Source organism: Lontra canadensis, unplaced genomic scaffold (genome assembly GCF_010015895.1).
Source record: "Lontra canadensis isolate GAN:19392208 unplaced genomic scaffold, GSC_riverotter_1.0 scaffold2, whole genome shotgun sequence".
Taxonomy (NCBI): Eukaryota; Metazoa; Chordata; class Mammalia; order Carnivora; family Mustelidae; genus Lontra; species Lontra canadensis.
In genome coordinates, this window is record NW_022630996.1 from 60,880,538 (window position 1) to 60,903,581 (window position 23,044).

General features: G+C 37.3%; 1 protein-coding gene across 12 annotated transcripts in view; it reads right to left on the reverse strand.

Moving 5' to 3' along the window:
• Nucleotides 1-23,044, reverse strand: part of PPP1R9A (protein phosphatase 1 regulatory subunit 9A) — a 303,872-nt gene that overhangs the window by 169,228 nt on the left and 111,600 nt on the right. The window lies entirely within an intron of this gene.

Sequence of the window (23,044 nt, forward strand, 5' to 3'; positions counted from 1 at the left end):
TCCAAGTGGATTAAAGACATAAGCTGAAAAGCAAACTCTTAAATTTTTAGATGAAAATACAAAAAAAGTGATACTTATGACATGAGAAGTTTTCTAAAAATTATAGAAAAAGAAGATACAACATATTAGCAATTAGAACCACACTAAAACTCAAAACTTCTGTATTTTAAAATATCATACACAGAATGAAAAATGTAAGTTATAAACTGGGGAAACATACCGATAAGTCGGTATTCAATATATATTTTTAAAACTCAAAATAGTTAATAAAAATGAAAATCAAACAAGTAGAATAATGGGGTAAGATATGAAGACACAACTCATAGAAAAAGAAAATCTAATGGCTAACAAACACAGAAGGCATCCTACTTTACTTGTAGTCATAAAAATATAAATTAAAACAATGAGTTCCCTTTTAAATCCATCAGCTAGGCCACGTATTGGTGAGAATGAGGAGGAACAGGAACTGCTGAAGGATGGAAGAGTCAGCATCACCCTCTGAAAACGTACCCTGGCAACAGACTACTTTCAGATATAAAGTTATGGATACATTTCCTATAACTCGGCCAGTCCACATGGAGAAACCCAGCATGGAGAAACATTGTTCCTGTGCATATGCAGACACGTACAAGGATGTATATATGGCAGCATTGTTGGTGTGAGTGATAAAACTGTAAGTAATTGTAATGTCTACAGCAAGAAAGCAAATAAACTCTGGAAGAGTCACATAGTAGAATACATGGGGGCTAGGGTTCTTGGATCAACAAAGACAAATCTCAACATCTTTAAATTGAGAAAAAAAAGCTACCAAAGAGTGCTTTTAGTTGATACCATTTACATATAGCCTAAACACATCAAATAAAAATATTATATTTACCTATATATTTTAGAAGAATAAAAATGTTTCATAACTCAAAGCACCAAATCCAGAACGTGAGGACCGCTAGAAAGGACTGCAAAATGATTTTACATAGTGATAGACACTGCGGACACTGACTGAGTCTGTAATATTCTATTTTTTAATGGAAAAATACAAAGTAAATACGGTAAAACATTAAAATTTTACAAAACTGAGTGGGGGGGTATCACGGCATATATTTTCTATTATGTTCAAAGTGCTTTTTAGTATAAGTCAGTAAAGAAAAAACTTGATGGAAATAATTACATAGTGCTTGTAGTCTATTTCCCTAGTTTCACAACAGTGCTTTGTCCTTTTAATTGTTCTCTGCCCTCAACCCACGCTTCATATATCTAGCAACAACGGTCTCATTTCTCTGTCCAATCTGACTTTGAACACCAAGAATTTTTGCTTAGGCTTTTCTTTTAACACGGACCTTAAATATAGTGTCAGCTCACTGGTGAACATAACCCGTTTTTCCTCTCTCTTTTATTATAGGAATGCCTGTGGCATACATGTGCTACAGAATTGTGCAGATTTTTCCTTAAGGACTTGAAATATCCCTGCTGTTTTCTAGCTTTATTGTTTCTCATAAAGAAATTTACTGTCATCTTTCTTCTTTTTTATTTAATTTTTTTACTTAAATTCAATTTAGTTAACATACAGTGTATTATTAGTTTCCGGGGTCGAATTTAGTGATTCATCATTTGCCTATAACATCTCAGGCTCATTATATCATGTGCCCTCCCATCTTTCTTCTTGTTCTCATATATGTAATATGCTCCTGCTGCTTTTAGATTTTTATCATCACTCACTGGTTTTCAGCATTTTGATTATGATGCATCACCTTAGTGTAGTTTTCTTCATATTTCTTACAGTTGAGCTCTCTGGAATGCTTGGGATTGTAGCATTTTCATCAAATTTGCAAATTTAGAAAATTTCCTCAAATAATTTTTCATTCCCCACCTCGTTTTTGAATCCACTTACACATACATTTCTTGCTACTGCCTGTGGTGGTGGTTGTGATTGATTGTACCTTTTCTGAACTAATTCTAAAAAGCTATATATTCTTTGTTCTTCCTTTTTTTTTTTGAAGACTTATTTATTTATTTTACAGAGAGACAATGCACGCAAGCAAGGGGAGGGTCAGGGTGGGGTTGGAGAGAAAGAGTCTCAAGCAGACTCCCCACTGAACGCAGAGCCCTACGTGTGGCTCGATCTCATGACCCTGAGATCATGACCCAAGCCGAAATCAAGTCCAAAGCTTACTCAACTGAGACACCAAGGTGTCTCAAATTCTATATATTCTTTGTGTTCTGTGGACACTGAATTCTCTGTTCGATTGGCTTAGTAGACAGCTAATTATTTTTTCATCTTATAAAAGTTAGATTTATGCCAAACTGTCGACTAATACTTTTGGTTCATAAAGTTAGGCATGCCTGTTGCTAAATATCATGCACTTTCCTCCTGGAACTTGGCTGTAAGAATAGCACACAGACAGAAGAACAAAGGGTATAAACAAAGTTTTTTTAAAAAGCACGTCATGACATAACCAAAGTAGGTAACTGTTTTTTAGCACGAATCAGTCGTGCTACTCTTTGACGTTCAATTTAAATGAAATGTCTGGTTTCTAACCGTCCTCACCCTAGAGCTCATTCCGCCTTCTCACCTGTTCGGCTGATGGACAGATGCAGTATTTACAGAGCCTCTTCCCTCAGTACCACCAGTTTAGGGTAAAGCATGCTCTGTGTGCACCAGGCAGAGCTCCGCACAGCCGGCCGAGGGAGTAGCTGGCACTCTTGGTCTTTTGGCTTCTGATGCTCAGCACAGTCAGTGCCAAAAAATGCACAGCTAATAATTTAGACAAGATTTCTTTAACTACCTGGAACCAGTAAATCTCCCAGTCTCTGTAGCAGAGCTCTGTGTGTGTTGCAGCACACCTTCAACACCCACTAGGCAGCAGACAACTCTACCTTAGCCTTCACTTCCAGCTTGCACAGAGCCTCAAGGTCAGCCAAAGGTAAGAGCAAAGGGTTGTCACAGGTACTTCCTGAGCATGTTCACTGCCCTACACCTTTGCACAGGCTTCTAGATTCCCAGGATTATGTCAGAGCGTCTTCAAAGTCCCCTATGAACAGTTTATTCCCCAGGTTACCTTTTTGGTTAGCCTACCATTTGTTCCTATGATATCTACCACTTCAGGCCCAGGAATGTTTAACAATCATTTGTTTGTAACAAATATTCCTCCCCTCCCCCTGGCTTAGACAAAAACAAAACAAAACAAAACAAAACAAAACAAAACAAAAGAGACTGCTTGCACTCAAAGAGCACTGAGTCAGGACAAATCAAGAAAATCTTCATGAGCAGTGTCTTCCAGAGGATCACTGGACAGGTCAAATAATGACAATTCCGTGGAAATGGTGTTGGATCTCCCAACACCTTTTTCCCCCCTCCAGTGGATGCCAGGGTCCTGGAATTCAAGGCGGGGTGGTTGGGGGGGATTAGGGGAGGAGATAAGAGTGCAAGTTAAACACCACAAAGCTTGCTATTCTTACTAAGATTCAGTTGCTTACCTTGATTAAATGCTTTTATGACTGCTGCAAGCCTTTGGTTTATTACCTTTTGCTAGTTTCTGAAAAATTTGATTCTGAGCAATGTTTGCCAGTGACTGATGTCACTACACATATATTTGGCCACTAAAGTTGTTTTTCAGTTTACTGATGCACCGTTCAGAGGTTTCCTTTCCCCAGTCTTTTCTCTGTGAGTTTCATTTTGGAGAGTTTCCATTGCTATGTCTTCAATTTCATTCTCTTTACTCATCAGCTAGCTCATGTGCAGCTAAATCCATCTGGTACATTCTCCATCTCAAACAGTACATTGCTTATCTCTAGAAGTTTACTGCATAACGTTGCTTTTACCAGTTCCATATCTCTACCTCATCCTTTCAATCTGCTCTGTAGCATCTCAAACACAGGGAACACGGATCCAAACAACTATCTTAATATATTTATGCACTAATTCTACCATTTGTGTCATTTCAGAGTGAGGGGTTTTTGTTTGTTTTTCCTCTTTCTTATGCTATTTTTCTGCTTCTTTTTGTATACTTTGGAATTTCTAACTGAATGCCAGTTACTGTGAATCAGGTTCTTGGGTCCTGGATATTTTTGTATGTCCACAAATATTCTTGAGTTTTTTTCTGGAATATGATTAAGTTATTTGGAAACCATTCCATTTAGGTCTTGATTTTAAGGTTAAGAAGGAATGCATTCTATTTAGTCTAGGTTTACTTTAATTTTCCTTTTTTAAATTTTTTGTTCTCTCAGGAGGTGGGACCCTTCTTTGATACTCTAACCAATACCTACAGAATTTGGAGGTTTTCCAATCTAGCTGCTGGGAATAAGCATGATTCAACACCAGAGGTGACTTCTGGGCACTGTATCCTCTTCTACTTTGGGTAATTCACTCACATGCATGCACTAATCAGTATTCAACTCAATTCTTGTACCAGAGCCTCTGGAAATCTCTAGAGTTCTCTCCCTGTGCAGCAATTTCTTCATCAGCACTCTGCCCTGTAAACTCTAGCTATCTTAGCTTTCCCAGGCCCTCAGCTCTGTCACTTCACCTCAGGGATAGCGACAAGCTCTGCCTGCTTTCCACGTAACTGCACTGTCGTCTGGACACTCTTCACGAGTGAAGTTGGGCTGTTTTGTTCCCATGTCTCAAGGATCACTGGTGTTCACCGCCATTGTTTCATACAATTTGTCCATTTTTCCCTTTCTTCAAGGAGGGTAAATGTAAACTTTGTTAGTATATCAAGTATGGAAGCAGAAGTTGAATTTACTCTTGAAATGAACTTGGATAGATCAACTTTTATTCAACCTTATTATTATTTTAAAGCTTTCTGTAGACAAAGCAACTCTGCATAGTCTGTACCCAATGCACATCACTCCCACTGCCCTGCCCTTGGTGTGCCACTAATCCACATAAAAGCATTGAGGAACATGCAGAGACTAATGGAAAATAACTACATTGCACTAATGAGCTTTCTCAGGAAAAATGTGCTTGTGCTTATGCATACTTGATAATGAATGCCAGTCTGCCAAGAGATTTATCAAAACAAAGATCTCAAGAATTAGAAATTGGTGGCATGAGAAAACTGGTACAAACTTCTAATCATTTGCACACAGCAGAGGTCAGCAAAATATGACCCACAGCCTGCTTCTATACAACCCACAAGCTAATAATGGTTTTCACTTTGTAAAGGGTTGTAGAAGAAAATGAAAATAATAAAATACAGAGTATGTATACATGTGTCCCACATAACCTAAAATACCTGCTATCTGGCCCTTTGAAGAAGAATTTTCTTAACCTTTGATATAGAGAATGAAGACTAAACAGCTCTTGATATTAAATAATATAAATGTCATAAACATGTCTTAAAAATAAAATAACATAAAATAAAAATAAAAATTTTGTGTTTCAATGGAAATTATGCATTTTACATAACATAATTAACTTTCTAGGTTAATGAGTTCTAGTTCTGTTATTGGCTTTTAGCTATCTTGCAACTCTTCGTAAATTATAGTTAAGTGATATATATGTAAATTCTGAGCTGACTGATAGTTTTTAAATTGACTTCCTACCCTCTGTAGAAAACCAGCTTTGCTTCCATTTGCAAGTCATTCAATAATTCTTAACCTCACATAAATCTGTGCTGTTTTGACTTCCTCTGAAATTGTTATTTGGTTCCCGAACATGAGTAAATTAAATTCTTTAAAACATGTTTATTCTTAAATCTGTATAAAAAATGATTTTACCATTTTCTGAAAATTATCTTTTAATGCAGCAAATAAAAATTTAAAAGATGAGAGGGAAATCAAGGAAAAGAGAAATTGAGGTTGTGGAGAGGAAAAGTTTTTTTCTCTACTCTCTTAGGTTCTTGAGCTGGAGACTACAAATTACCAGGAGAAATGCACACAATTTTGTATTTGATATCTTTAAATGCACAGGGAAATCACAGAACAGCAGTGCAAACCCAAAAAGATTTTCAACCTGGGGGTTTATAAACCATTTTAGCAAAAAGCAATAAATTGTGAAGTGAGTAAATATAAGAAAGGGAGGGTTGGGCTCCTACAGGTGATGATGACTGGAAACTTATGATAGACACAGTCTATTTAGTAAGGTTTTCTATCCAAACTCAAATCCTCTCCTGTGACAAGAATTGTTCTCCTCTTCTTGGTACAGGAAAGGGGGCACCCTTTACAAAAGGATGTTCATTTCACTTTTCAAAGAAAAATGTATACCCTGTTTTTAGGCTGAAAGGGGAGAAGGCAGAGAGCTCCTCCTATATCTGCTATTTCTCAGTTGCCTTTAGCTCAAAATAATCCTTATGTCAAAGCGACATATTTTCAGGGGGACATATTCTAACCCCTTTCAAAGTATACTAATACTCTTGCATTCAGTAACAGATAGTCTCCACCTGATTAAAAAATAATTACATTTACATAATTTAAATTTTTAAAGATCACTATAAAGTGTAAAAAAGAAATAAGAAAAATGTGCATCTTAAAACAAAAACTAGAAAACAAAGGAAGCACTGTAAACAAAATGTATAGAAAAGTAAGCTGGCAAAATTAAGATCAAACATCTTTGTCCTAACAATAACTGCTTACTGAGCAGTCATTTAAATTGAGCTAAAATTTTTTTTTATTTCCTTCTTGCTCATATTATTTATTTTCTACAGTAATTATTCTTATAATAAAATATGTTCTTGTAAAGTCAACTATTACTTTTAGATTTGGCTTATAACATAGTAATCCTTTTCCCACTTCTCCACACTCTTGATTCCTGCCCCCTTCCCACCTACTTTTCGAGCATTACACACACACACACACCACTCCTCACATGTTGGCCAAAATCAATATTCAGTATTTATTATTGTTGTTGTTGTTATTTAAAAGCTGTTTATGCCTGAGTCACTTTGTGTATGTCATTACAATTTATTTTTTTGTGTTAACTCTAAAGTTAATCATTGCTTTTGTTTTTTAGATAATTTTTTTTGTGTATTTTTAAACATCTTAGCACTGGACATCCAAAAGAAATATAAACTTCCCTTACTCGAGTGCAAGACATCAAATAATATACCAGTTTCGTGCTCAATTGTTTTCCTTAGACACACTCCTAAAAACGCCTAATCGTGACTGTACACTCTATAGGCATTTAGCCAACTACTTTCTTAACCTTCACTATCATTCTGGGAATTTTCTTTACCTCTGTCTGCTGAATCCCATTCCTGGATTCCATATATTCCTCCTTCTATATTAATTCTCTTAGTTTTGTGGTACATAGCTCCAGTACCTTCTTCAGAAAGGGCAGAGGAAAAATATCCTTAAAATACTGCATATATGAAAATATCTATAATCTATTCACACATGTGACTGACAGTTTTGGTGTAGAATTCGAAGATGGAAATTATTTTCTCTCACGATTGTTAAGACACTGTTCTATTATGTTTTGACCTTTCTTTGTCATAGCTGAGAAAGTTGGTACTACCATTCCAAACCATTGATGTAGTTTTCTTCCCCCCCAAATGTTCCAAGTTCTTTTTTTAATCTCTGATGCTTTGGAATTTCACAATGATATGCCTTATTGAAACTTTTTTCTATAGTGCACTTAAAAAAACCTTTCTGTCTCAACATTCACATGTTTTAATCTAGGACAATTTCCTTGTATTATTTATTTGCTAATTTCTCCTTCCTTACCACTGTTTACTAATTTTCTGAACTCCTGTTAGTTGGATGTTGGACCTCCCGGATTATCTTCCATTTTTTTCCCTCTTAGCTTCCATAATCTACTTCCTCCATTTTGAGGGGAGATTTCCTTAACCCTGTCTTGAAAAACTCAATGAATTTTAAAATATCCTCCATCATTTTTACTGTCTAAAAGCTCCTTCTTGTACTCTTGAGTATTTATTAGAACACCTTATCCTTGTTCATAGATACAATGTCTTCTCTTATATTACTTATCATATTTTTAGATTATTTCCTTCTCCTTTCTGCATTATCTCCATTCTCTTCTACTCCCATTATTTGTTTATTTGTTTGTCTGATCATTTATCATTGATGGATGATACAGTTTAGCTGTACATTTTTAAGACTGGTGACTTAAACAAGAGAAATTTATTTTCTCACAGTTCTGGGTGCTAGAAGTTTAAGATTTAAGTGCTGGCTGGTTTGGTTTCTTCTGAGGCCTCTCTCCTTGGCTTATACACAGCCACCTTCTATCTGTGTCTCACAAGATCTTTCCTCTGTTTGTGTATGTTTCTGCGGGTGTACACATGTGTACACTTGGTATCTCCTTGTGTGTCTAAATTTCCTATTATAAGGATACCAGTTAGATTAGATTAGGAATCAACATAATGGCCTCATTTTAACTTAATTACCTCTTAAAACACTTCATCTCTATATAGAGTCAAATTCTGTAGGGCACCTGGGTGGCTCAGCTGGTTAAGCATCTGCCTTCGGCTCAGGGCATGATCTCAGGGTCCTGGAATTGAATCCCACATCGGGCTCCCTGCTCAGTGTGGAGCCTGCTTCCCTCTCTCTCTCTCTCCCCCTCCCCCTGCTCGTGTGCACTCTCTCTCTCTCTCTCAAATAATTAAAATCTAAAAACAAAAAAAAAAAAAAAAAAAAAAGAGAGAGGGAGGGAGTCCAATTCTAAAATGCTGGGAGTTAGGACTTCAACATATGAATTTGGGGGGAAGGGACACAATTTAGCCTATTCATAATATGCTATTATTTAGTATATTTCCATAAAGCTGATTGAAATGTGATCTAAAGGTGGGTTAACAAAGTGAAAATCCAGCTAATTGCCTGTTTCCAAATATCAGCTAGAATTGTCCTCTGAATTGGAAAGTTTCTCAGAGAAGAATCCTCCTCCCATTAGGAACATGAGGGTGAGAGCAGGACTTGTAATCTTACTATTCAGTATGCACATATCTGGTTTTCCCCAAATTCTTTAGGTAGTAAGACTCTTTATTTTCTTCCAGGGGTGAAAAGGAAGAGTAGAAAGTAAGTGCCTGGCTGTACTATTAGGGAGAAGATCTATTCCTCTTTCATACCCTCAAACAAATCTCCTGATCTGATGGCACTGAAAACTCCAGTCCCTAGAGGTACCTGGAGTCTCTCAGTTTCTGATATTCTCAATGGCTCATTTCTCTATGTGGGTCCAAGTTTCTCTCCGGTATCATGTTCCTTGTGTTTGAAGGACTTCTTTTAACACATTATACCACAGGTCTGTTGGTAATGAATTCTCACAGTTTTTACTTTTCTTAAAAAGATTTTTTTGCCTTTATTTTTGAAAGTTATTTTTAGTGAGTATAGAATTTTAGATTGACAGGTTGTATTCTGTCCAGTACTTTAGAAGTTTTACACTCTACCTTATACTTTTGCACAGTTTCTGATGAAAGTTCTGCTGAAATTCTTAACTTTGTTGCTAGATCTGTCATTTATCGTTTTTTCCACCTTCATTTTTTTTTCATTTACCCTTTTATTTTTTCACAATTTGAATACAATGTGCCTAGGTGAATTTTCTTAATATTTATCCTACTTGGGAATGTCTGAGCTTCTTAGAACCATAATTTAATTTATTTTGTTAATTTTGAAAATTCTGGCCATTATCTCTTCAAATATTTCTTCTTACTCTATACTCTCTTCTTCTACAGTCCCATCACACAGACATTAGACTATTGGTATTATTCAAGAAGTCTTTGAAACTTTGCTCTCTATCCACTCTCTTTTTCTGTTTATTTTTGGGTGTGGGTAATTTCTACTAATCTAAGGTCAGGGTCACTGATTCTTCTCACTGAGTCAGGTCTCCAAATTAACCCATTGAAAGCATTCTTCATCTCCATTAATGTACTTCTAAGAAACTTCCTAGCATTGGCTGTGAATTCAACATCAAGGGAGCAACAATATTAAATAAGGTGTCTTTAAACAGAAATGCACACAAGATAAGTTATATACTGATTCACCGATGAAAATATTAGGACCAGAGGCTTTCAGGAACTATATCCCCTAGGAGCAATAAATTCAGTATTAACTAATACTGTTTACAGCAACTTTACAGAACATAAGTACTACAAATAATAATAACAGACTTAACTTTAAAAGATAAAAGAAACTCTGTTGAATGTATAAAGTTAAACAATTTAAGAAGTCCAAGTTAAAGGGCACCTGGGTAACTCAGTGGGGTAAAGCCTCTGCCTTTGGCTCAGGTCATGATCCCAGGGTCCTTGGATCTGGGCCACATCGGGCTCTCTGCTCAGCTGATCTCAGAGTCCTGGGATAGAGCCTGCATCGGGCTCTCTGCTCAACATGGAGCCTCCTTCCCCCCCGCCTCTCTCTGCCTGCCTCTCTGCCTACTTGTGATCTCTGTCCATCTAATAAATAAATAAAATCTTTAAAAAAAAAAAAAGAAGTCCAAGTTAACTATTACCAAGATAAGTAGATTGCAAGAGTCCTCCTTTTTATACAAAATTTTGTAATGCCCTCTTTACTTCCTTGAAATGAACACACATGATAAACATTACCCCACATATAATTTCAAAATAAATATTATGTCTAATTAAAAAGGAAAAATTAGAATATAATTATGATGAATAATGTATTTCATTATAAATATTCATCTAACTCAACTACACTAGAAGACAACTCTCCAGAAGTTTCCACAACTCTTCTGATAACAACCATCTATTTATTCATTTGGCTCCTTTGTAGTGTTTTGTTTTGTTTTTTTGAGAGAGAGAGAGTGTGTGCATGCACGTGAAAGGAGGGGAAGAGGAAGAAGATGGAAAAGAGAATCTTAAGGAGACTCCATGCTCAGCATGGAGCCTGACTCAGGGCTCTAACTCAGGACCCTGAGATCATGACATGAGCCAAAAGCAAGAGTCAGATGCTTAACCAACTGTGCTACCCAGGTGCCCCTCCATTACAGTTTTTATGAAAACTATGATTGTATTGTCTATGGCAGGCCCAAGTAACTTTGAATATGCAATTTTATCAACCAAACTTTATATATACATGAGACTTTGTGGAAAATCAGCAAATACAGGTAAAATGCACCTTTAAGTAAGTGAAGCATATATTTCAAGGTTGTATACAATTAGTTTGTGAAATGAAACCTTCTTAGAATAAATAATGGAACTGCTTTCTCTTTCATCAAAATATTCTACTAGTGACACTTAACCCAATCACTTCCTAGAGGCCTCTTTAAGGTCACAATCCACTGGATTTCTACTACGAAACCTCACTGACACTACTCAGAAGAGACGTTTCCAAGGCTCAGATAAATAGTTCTGCTTTTTCTCACATTAGACTTTCAACTCTGCTTCATCATAACGACACTCTCTATTTGACCACTCAGTTTGCAATGGAAGTTTACTTTAACAATATTTGCAAGACTGCAGCTGCAGCCCGGCAGTCCCCCATCTGCCTTCGAACACCCACAGCCGCCACTGCTACCAAGCAACACTCCCCCTTTCATAAATGGTGAAACAGATATAAGTGCTCTGTGACAGCAAAGCCTGTTGTGGATATTTTTCTTTAAGACATTTAGCAGCTCCAATAGAAGCAAAAAAAAAAAAAAAAAAAAAAAAAAAGAAGAAGAAAGAAATGAAAAATGCAGGGGGATGTATAGTTTTATAATTATACTACAACAATTATAACTCAAAGTAGGTTAAAAAAAAAAAAAGGAACCTCACCCACCTATAAGCTGAACTGCTTCTATCGGAGGAGCAAGAAGGACCTGCAAAGGACATTTCTGGTCTCTTTCACACCAACACAGAGGAGATGGGGAAGTTGGGTTCCTCAATTTCCTTCTCACACCCTCTCAAATGTTTACTGTCATGTGCTTTTCATAAAAACAAAGGGTAAGAGAATTTGAGTCTTTTAAGAGACTTGAAAAGGTTTTTGAATCTGTACAATAACAAAATCTTAGATAGGATGCTCCACTCACCATAAAAAAATCACCCAATTCATTCGCCTAACTCCAAGCACCTTGGTCAGCTGTGCAAAGGAGTATCTCTTCTGTCTTCAAGACATACATAACTGCCCCTGTTGATTTCCTTGAGAATTTTCTTCTCAAAAGAAAATGAGAACCAAAACAAGTATCAGAGAATGCAAGCTAATGAAATTCTCTTTGGTTAACTGCCTTGGCGGTTAAATATTAAAAGAATCTGGGACGCTAGTATAGTATATTTTCATGGTAATTCAAGTTTGCTTATCAAAGTATTTTTTAAAGAATTTTTATTTCTTTATTTAATAGAGAGAGAGAGCACAAGCAGGCATAGTAGCAGGTAGAGGAAGAGGGAGAAGCAGGCTCCCCACTAAGCATGGAGCCAGATGTGGGGCTCAATCCCAGGACCCTAGGATCATGACCTGAGCTGAAGACAGATGCTTAACAACTGAGCCAACCAGGCACTCCTCATGAAGGTATCTAATCAAATTCTATATTCACTAGCCTAGTATGTCACTGATTTTATCTTAAGGTATATTACAAGCCATTTTCAGGTACCTTGCTCCATGTTAATAAAGTTTTACTGTCTCAGGGCACCTGGGTGGCTCAGTCATAAAGCATCTGCCTTCAGCTCAGGTCATGATCCCAGAGTCCCTGGATCGAGCCCCACGTGGGGCTCCCTGCTCAGCAGGGAGCCTGCTTCTCCCTATCCCCCTGCTTGTGTTCCCACTCTTGCTGTGTCACTCTCTGTGAAATAAATAAAATCTTTCAAAAGTAAGTAAGTAAATAAATAAGTAAAGTTTTATTGTCTCTTTGTTAACAGTGACATTGCTCTGTATCATGTTGCTTATTAATAAAGAAAGCCATCGCTTATTAAACACCATTCAAAAAATAATGACAACTTCTATTTTTTAAGGTCTGTTGCATTTTTTAAATACTTTATCATGTAAGTGACAGCTTTCCAAACTGCAGTTATCAGTACAACACCTAACAAATTTTTGCCTATTCACTAAGTATTTTTATAGATGTTTCATATGTATTTAAAACATCCTGGAGATTTCCACAGAGAATTTCCCACTGGTGGCATTGTGTTAAACGTAGCACAAGGGCAGGAAGGCAAAGAAGGCCAGAAAATTGCAGGAGTTTTGTTTCTCCAGGTGGTTTCGTTGTCTCGACCTGGAACTCCCATTAAAAGGTAACTTTTTTTTTTTAATTCCATGCTATTACAGGATTCAGTTGTAATAAATTTTTATCTCAGCATATGTAACATACTTAAAGCAGGAGGTAAAATTTCTTTTTTTTTTAAGGTAAGCTCTATACCCAACATGGGGCTTGAACTTATGACCCCAAGATCAAGAACTGCATGCTCTACTGACTGAGCCAGCCAGGTATTCCCCAGGAAGTAAAAGTTCTATCTATGTATCTTATCACCACTCCATATCCCAGCCACTAGTATTGGCTCCCAACCTTCCGGGGTCAACTCTCCCATAAAGTAGGAATACCTGCTCGCCAATCACTGTACATTAATAGTCTGAGATATGCTAGGGCTAGCAGACATTTATACTCACTAAGAGGCCTCAGGTGGAGAGTAGACAGTATGTATGAGTGTGCTGCCACATGGTACATGTGTAGTTTGTTAAAGTCAAAGCTAAATTGGAATATGAACCCCCTACAGCCCATCTGGGCAACTGATCCAATAAAGTCTGGGTGGGGTAAACGTGTCAGCTTTCCGAGGGGGCAAAACCACACTCCAGTGATGCCAGCATCTAAATCTAATTATAACTTGTGGGGAAAGTCTGAGCGTTTCTGACCTTATCTCTTTAACTGCAGTACATAATAAACCAAGAATGCGTGATTCCACTATTTAATTTATGGGAACAACGGATCTATCTCAGTTTACAGTTCTACTTAGGAAAGACCTTCTCATTAGACAGTGGTAAAGGGCCATGACCTGGGTGATAATGCGCCATGGCCACTTCATCTTTCTTTTACATATCTGGTCATTATTAGTTAGCATCCAAGTTCAAGTCTAATGTGTTCCTTAATCTCTGCTCCACAAGGTCAATTACGTAAATCTCCAACTTTGCCCCTCCTTGCCAAACTGCACGGCTGCCTCGAACTCCCACTGAGGAGTAGGAGGTGTCTCGTGTGGGGCCTTCAGCCTACCCAGGACACATTATTTGTCATATAATTGTGTGGTAACAACTCGGATACTTGGATTTCAGTTTCTCAAGTAAGCCTGGATCTGTAACAGGCTGGGCTTTAGCCCAATGAGTCCTGAAGTCACCACAGCACTTACAGAGCTGGTGTTTACAGGGCTGGCCAGACTCACACCCTCTACTATACGGGAGAACTGGGGATGGTAGTAGGCTTTAGAGAACCATCAATCTATATCCAGGGTTTTTTCCATTTCCAGGACCCTTTCCAACTTGTCTGCTGATCTCTCTCAGACTGTAGCTTTTCCTGCACCTTAACCCTTTCCAACATCAGAAGCAAACATCTCAGTCACACGTTCAGAAACTCCTTGATGTTCCTGTAACCCCTTCCACTCTTGCAGGACATGAGCCAAAGGGCTAAAAGGGGGTCTAGATCAGGATCCAAGGTCTCCACAATCTCAAGAAGATCCAGTGAACACTGGGAATGAAGGAAACCAAAGAAAATTCAAGTTCAAGTGCTGGAGTATTTGAGCTACAAAACTATTTTGTAGGGGCTACAAAATAATATTTGTGGGGGCTAAGACATCGTAGACATCATAGAAATTTTTGTCCTTAAAACCCACACTTAATGTACACAAATTCAACCACACATTAATGGCTAACTGTTTATGTTCAGGATTAACATATATAGAAAGATGAATTAATAAAATATGAACTTTAGTGCTCAGGCCACAGTCTATTTGGGGACACATGCTTGGGCAGTTTAATCATAGTCACACAGCAGATTCAAGGCCCTCTCAATTCTGGGCTGAGAGCCTAGTACCCACTACACTACGTTACTATTCTCTGGTATTTTAGAGAGAATGGGATTTTCATAAGGATTAAAAAGCTACAGTGAGGGGTGCCTGGATGGCTCTGTTAAGTGTCTGCCTTCGGCCCAGGTCACAATCCCAGAGCCCTGCGATCGAGCCCCACATTGGGCTCCCTGTTCAGCGGAAGCCTGCTTCTCTCTCTTCCACTGCCCCTCCTCTCCACTAGAGTGTGTTCTCTCTCTCTTTCTCTTTCAAATAAATAAAATCTTTGAAAAAAGAAAGCCACTGTGATATCATATGGTATTTGTCTTTCTCTGTCTAATTTCACTTAGCATTATAGCCTCTAGGGCATCCATGTGGAATTTAAGAAGCAAAGAAAGAAAAAAGGGACAAACAAAAATACAGACTTTTAAATATACAGAACAACCTAGTGGTTGCCAGAGGGGAGGTGAGCGGGGGAGGAGGGTGAAATAGATGAAGGGGATTAAGAGGTACAAACTTCCAGTTACAAAATAAATAAGTCACAGAGATGACAAGTACAGGGAATACAGTCAATAAGATGGTAACAACATTGGTTACAGACGGTGACTAAACCTATCACAATGAGCCCTGAGTAATGTATAGAACTGCTGAATCATTACACTATACACCTGAAACTAATATAACCCATATGTTAATTACACTTAAATTTAAAAAAGGTTACCATGATAAGATTTCTCTGGCACCTTATAAAAAGAACATGAAAGGATAAGCGAAACATTGGTCACAATGACTGTTTGTAAGGAGTGAGGTAAGTAAGAGGTAGGAGAAAGCTGGGATGACTGTGAAATGAATCCTAAATACACCTTTTTATAAAATGTTGATTACTTTTAACCATGGAATACCACCTATAAAATTAAAGAAAAAGAGTGAAAAATAGTTGGCAATTAGAAAGAAAATAAATATGGAGATGACAGATGAGTAACTGGAGTTTGAAAAATGCCTCTTTGATACGAGAACCTTCCATTCCTCCCCCCATACACCCCCCCATCCCCACCCCCCCCACCGCCCGCCGCTCTGGTAAAACCAATTTTTTAATCCTCATTTTACTTGACCTCTTACTGCAGCTTCAACACACTTGACTATTCCCTCCCAAGACTGTCCCTTTGCCCTGTCATGCGGCCTTCCCTGTCTTCTTCCCAATTCTCTAGCAACTGCTTCACAACCTCACTTTCAAAAGACCCCTCCTCTCTAAGCAAAGGCTAAAGCCTAGAATCCTGAGGGCTCTGAGAGAGGCCCTCTTCTCTCCTCAGTCCACACTCAGCCCTTGAGAAGTCTCATTCATAAGCCCCAACATATATATTGTCTGATATATATTGTTTTCTTTTTTCTAGGAAAAATATCTTTGCATTTTCTACCTTCCTCAGTGTAACACTATTTATCTAGTAATTGACCCATTAGTAGTCCAGTTAATTATGTTAATTTAGCCTAAACTATTCTTCTTTACTTATAAGCCAACTAAAAAGTCCAGCTAAAGACAGGACTTTGGAGAGTTACACCTCCAGAAGAACAGAAAATCTTTTTTTTGTATCTTTATAAACCAATCCTTAGAGTTTCATTTAAGGTGACTTAAGAACAAAACTGTTGTCAATTATTTCCAGCACTTATTTACAGGACTACTTTGAGCTTACTAAGCCAGAATCTCTGGGTACATACTTGAAAATACATGTTTCCAAATGTTCTCCATAAATTTCTAGCACTCAGGCTTATAACCATTGCTCTAGTATCTAACTGGCAAATATGGTCACTCCAATTATTCAAAAACAAAGGCCTTTCCAATTCCTGATCTACCACCCATAATGAAAGTTCAAAATGAGAAGAAAAACGAATAGATCAGGAAGAAGGAAAGTGAAGCAAACTTAAGAACAACTGTTCAATATAATTAATTTCTCTTCAGTGCTACACTAAAAAAGTACAGGGAGAAAGAATCAAATGGATTTTGTCACAAAGAAAGTCATTCCAAGTAGAAAACTGGGTAAGTGGAAGGCAGAAAAATGAGTAAAGACGAGAGTTATTAACAAATGAGCTCAGAGAGGATTAGAAAAAATAAAACACGGTGTTGGTTTTCCAAGTTTCAGAGGTTGTGTGAGTTGTCTGTATTTATTTCTTTAACGTACCTAAAATTCATCTGCCAGTTCCTTATTGGGGAAGATGCCCCCCGTTCATAAAGCAAACCCAACTTAAACCCCTACCATGACCATAATTTCTTATAAACCACCCTAGAGAGGTAGAGTAGTCCACATCTGTACCAAACGAGAAACAAACCACCAGTATTTGATGTTGCACTAAAGTAAGGTAGTTACTTACTAAGCTATAGCATTTTAGCTGCATGAATTATTCTATTACTATGGAGACAGCTTAAATTTTCCGTTTTGTTTGCTTTTCTGTATCCTTTGCTTTTCTCCATATCAAAAAAAATCAAAATCAATTTCATACAACTGCAATTTGTGGCATATCTAAAACAGCTGTGGCTGAATGACGTAGTATTTGAAATCCCCCAAATTATGTGAGTGTAGAGACTGAATTTCTTGGAAACAAACAACAGCAGAAAGAAAGAAAAAAGAAAAAAAAAAAAAAAAAAACAACCTCAGCATGAAAACCAAACATATTCCTTAATGAGGCTTTTGATGAGGTCATAAATTCCTCTTTTTCTTTTTTAAGTGAAGTCACCAAACAATATGTGTCATAAAGAGAGATCAAAATTCAACATTTTTTTTTCAAAAAGCCGTAAATCACATTAATAATTTAATCAATGCTTAGATGTAACTTGAGGTTATCTCACAAATGTTAGTGATGGTACGGCTGATTATTTCTAGAACTGCCCTGGCTGAATATATCCAAATATAAATATTTCATTTAGATGTTGGCCTCAAGAGTCAATAGTGTATAAATTCAGTTTTTCTTAAAAGCTGTCGTTAAACCAAATACCTGCAAAAATACACGAGTTAAAATATCAGGTTTAAACCAGATCAGTGGTAAGTTTCATGAGGTGTAAATGCCATTAGCATTACTTCAGCCAAACTTAGCTACTGCCAGGCAACTTCTGGGAACATGGTAATATGATGCATGTAGTTTTCATGCACTGAAAAATGCAGCAAAATCATATGACGGGGCCAGGGTGGGGAGAAAAATCACAAGGCAAGAAAAACCTGGTATTTTGTAAAGCCGTAAGCTCACTATGGTTAATAAGAAAGCAACAGTTCATTAACCTCAGATCGCTGGAAACTCCAGAGTCTAAAGTCACCAGTATTAAAAAGCAAGGAAAAAAAAAAACAAAAAACCCAACTCTGCCATGCTGCTCAAAGTATTATGCTGAAATTATCTTGTTATGACTATAAACCAGTATGTTGGTTTGTTGTGGGGAAGGGCGAATACCACATAAATCCCAGGCTTATAAACTTGTTCCTAGCTAACAAATGACTGCAAGGTAATTAGCAAATTCCCTAAACGTCTGTCATTCTAATTTAACTGTTTAGATAAGAACATCTTGGGTCACTGAAGTTCTTCAGCACAGGAATTCATAGGTATGGAGTGTGCTGATGATAAGAAAAAGTCAGTCGTTAGGAAATATGAAACATACATGCAATCTTAAAAAGCATAAATAAGAACTTAATATTGCTAATAGTACGTGCAGGTGAAAAAGAATGAGACACAGGTCTTGTTTCTGAATTTTTTATGCTGAAAACACATTTCTATACAGCAGTTAAATAACAACACAAGTTTCTGCATTAACCTTTATTAACCTTTATTAACAAGTTAATGCATTAACTGCATTAACCTTTCTTAGGTTACTTTGTATTGATTTTCGCAATTACTAAAGAAAACATTTAGGGTATTATTCCTGGCATATGGCAGGTACTCAATAAATGGGAGTTAGAAGGGATGCACAGGAAAAAAGCACAAGAAGTTTTTTAAGTGCGTTGTCAGGAAAGACTTCCTGGAGGATAAAGTGCTTGAACAGAAAGAGTATTTTATGTTTGAATGAGAAATTAGTGGCAAAACAAAATAAAACAAAACAAACAAACAAACAAAAAAAAACAGTGAAATTAGTATTAATACGAAACTCAGGAGACGGACATGAGCCAGAAATTAGCATGCAGAGTATGACCTTAGAAGACCCCAAAGGTCAGGCTTAGAAATGTGGATGTTTTCAAATAGGCTATGGAGATCATGGAAGGTTACCAGCAAACATCGTTTGGAAGGAAGATTAACCTGCCTTTGGTAAGTCAGACAGGGAAGAGAAAACAAACACGTTGAATGTTATCATAGTAATCTAGGAAAAAGTGATGAGGCACTAACACAGGGTGTTAAGTAGTGGTAGTAAAAACTGAAATTGGAGATGTTTCAAAGGAAGAATTAACAGAGCTCAGAGACTTAAATCCATGTCAAGAACAAAAGGGTGGGTACAGTTAAGAATTATTTCTAAGGTTTCTCACCTGGAGGTCTTAACAGAAAAGGGGAAGTTGGAAAAGAGCAATACTTTAAGTGGCAGAGAAGTGGAAAATGTATGGTTACACCTTCTAATTATAAAAGCCCTCTAACAGTTTACACAGTCCTTTCTCAAACATTTATCTTATACTACTTATGGTGAGGTGGGCAACGTAGTTATAATCCCACTTGACAGATGTGGGAAGTGAGGTTCAGAAAGGGAAGGACAGTCAGTGAAAGCTTAAGTAATCCAAGGAAATAGTCCCATCTGTCTCCTATACCAAGGTGCTTTTCCCCAAAATAACTTTGTTTCAATGTCATGATACTTAATTCGTCAGGAGTCAATCAGTTAAGTTACAATAAATCAACTTGCTTTTACTTAATCAACAAATATATTTGAACCTCACATACCAGGCAATGTCCTAAGTGCAGGAAGCATGGTAATGAACGAGACAAAGATAGTACCTACCGTTTATTTTATGGAGAAAAACAAACAAGTAAGTGAATGAATACACACACAAAATTCCAGGTAGTGTGAAGTGCTATGAGAAACAAAGGCTGGTGTGCTGGGAAGAAGGGCAACTTTAGACAGACAGGGAAGCCCTCACTGATGTGCCAAGACAGGAATAACACAGGATTAATTAACCGTGTGAGAGTCTGGGGGCAGATTGTTTCGGGAAGAGGAAGAGATAGCATAAAGGCTCCAAGACAAGTACAGAGATGAGGAAAAAAAAGGTCCGTGTGGAGTGTGGGGGAAAGTGGCAGATGAGGTGGGAGGGACATACAGGGACCAGGTACGAGGGAGCAGGACCTTGGAGTTCAGGTAACCGTTTTAACTGGCATAGGACAGGGTTAGGTATTCCTGGTTCTTCAGGTGCAATTAGTAACAGCACTTCCTTTCACTCTCAAGAGTTCCGATTTTGATGATACATGGTCACCTGGTTCCAGGCAACGCATGGTAGACTTAGAATTAATTCCAAATACAATGGGAAACCACTGGAGGAAGCTGTAATCTAAAACCTAATCTAAAATGATCAATGTATGCATTCCAAAATGCCATGTTCCATAGTTATCCAACATAAGCTTTCTATATACGCTTATTATAGCTGTTTTAAAAATTCTCTCTACCAGATTTATTTTTGGGGGCTAAACATAGTTTTGTGATTGCTCTTCAAATCTTTCCTAACTTCAAAATACCTAGATGAGTTGAAATCTCTGTATTTCTAGAGAGCAGGCTATGAGGTATTTTGTTACGGGGCTTTCCAAAGCAATATGGTTCCACGTCGCCATGCTACCCTTCTGAAGGTTGGCAAAAGCAGCAGAAGTCTAAATGAGGAAAGATCCTATGGCCTACACTTATTACAGACCACCACACAGAACAATGTGGCTAGGGGCTCCCAAAGAGATTCTGACTGAGCCGTCATCTTCTCTTCAGCTTCTGCGATCCAAGCTGGGAAGAGCTCTTCCCTCTCTTTCCCACCAGAGTTTAAAAGTAAAGTCACAAGTAAAATAAGATTTTCCATGCAGTTGTCAATATTGTTTGATCTTAGATATTTATCTAATATTTTTATGGTTTTGGTCTTGAGAAATTTAAAATTGTATTGAATTTTGCTGTAGTATTTCTTTCATGTACACAAAGGAGAGTTTCCTGGGGCCAGATGTATTGGGAGAACAATGCAAATATACTTCCTTCGTGTGAGGTCCAGGTTCCAGTTACTCTGCTCCCAATTCCCTCTGCAAACACATACCAGACCTCTTGATAACAGCCATGACCCATTTCTATTACCTTCCCTCAGATATGATTTGTGAAAATGTGAATCATCTTGTTTATTCTTCTTTCAGCAATAAGATTCTCATATCCATCTCAACACAAAGAAACGCAAACACTGAAAAACATTCTAATGGCAGCATGAGGATAGAGAGGAAGAGTCCCACCAACCTTACTAAAAAACAATGAAATAGCTTCTAGGAAGGTAGTATGTTTTATCAAGCATGGAAATTGCGCTGAGGGTTTAGTCAATAATGACTTGACAGAGGAGGGGACCAGAGGCAAGCAGGCTTTTGCACTTTTCTGCAGTAGAAACGATGAGAGCATGACAGAGCAGGAGCCATGACAAAAGAAAGGAGCAGAGGAAAAAGAAATACTGCAGAGTTAGAACTGATGGCACATGGCAACTGATTGGACACAGAAGCGAGAGAAGAGGAAAATTTAAAATACCCTAAGACTGTTGCCCTGAGTTCCTGTTGATTGATGCCAATGACTAAAATTGGGAAGGCAGAAGGAAAATTAGGCTCTGGAGAGAAGTTGCACTGACAGGCCACCCACGGGGAGATATCCAGTGGGAAGAGTCTAATTTAATGACTTAATATTATATGATTCTATGACATAAAGGCTAAAATTTGTCCAGAACTTCACCTGCTTCTAAGATCCTCAGTTTGAGAATCAAAGGACAAAAGCCACCCTAGCAAATTATATACAACATAATATTGTCAAAATATAGGTGGGAGAAACATGGATGCGAGATCCCATGAGTATTACATAACTACACTAATGCTGTAAATGTCTAAACATTTCTGCGAAGGTCCAAGAGTGAGGACTTTCACATCGGTCTGGGCATTATACTGCCTTAAGTATATTATAATAAACAAAGAACAAGAAAGAAAAAAATATATAATATTTGAAATACAAATTCCTTGGTACATTCTTCAGTGGCCTGCTATGCTCTAGCAAGGCAGCAGAGTTCCGTGATTTTCAGGAAAAGATATTTACTCACTTTAATATCTCTAATTTGGCTATTTATCAAATAACTCAAACACATTAAACCATCTCCATTGTCTTAAGCAAAGAAAGAAACATAAGCTCACTGTATTTTATTAAAGGAGTAGTGTAGCAAAGAGGCTTCTTTAATAAACTTTTATTAAATTTATTTAATAAAAATTAATTCCTTAATAATAACCACCCATCACCACCAAATAATGTATTCTGACAAGTATTTCCCAAAAAGTTTCTTATGAATACTGCTAATTCTGCTAACACCAACTCAGGCACATAAAACAAAGAAAATTAAAACTTACTGCAAAGTTTTAGAAATGTTGCTACCTATGGAAGAAGGCTCGTGCAGAATTTTCAGAAACCTTAAACAGCATCATTTTTTAGAAAAAAAGTTTTGTTTCAGCTTTGTAAACTACTATCACTTTGAGTCAGTCACAAATGTTTAATTTTTGATCATTCAAAAAGGATTTGACTTCTTTCAAGCAAAAAGAATTCGAGTCAGTAAGATGACAAAGACTAGAATCACACTTCAACTGCTCCGAGATAACAAAATGAAAATCCTTTAATGAAAATAAGAAGTCAGAAAGGGCCCATGTCAAAAGCAGCTGGTCACCATAGTAATACCTGAAAAACTTTTGTTCTGAAAGGGAAGTCAATACACAGGGGTTTTAGGAAAGATTACATTCTGACCATGAGGTGAGGACAGGCAGGATAAACTCTCTAAGTAGTTTTCTAGGAGATGCTCAATGGAGTTCCTTCTCTCACTGTGTCTCTCTCTGTCAAGTAAATAAATAAAATCTTAAAAAAAAAAAATTATGCACAGAGTTGACAGATCACTCAGTTAAACATGTGACCAACAGAAAGGAGACCAAACCAAAGAGCCATTTTCACCAAAGACTCAAACTTCTTTTTCTGAAAGTGACAG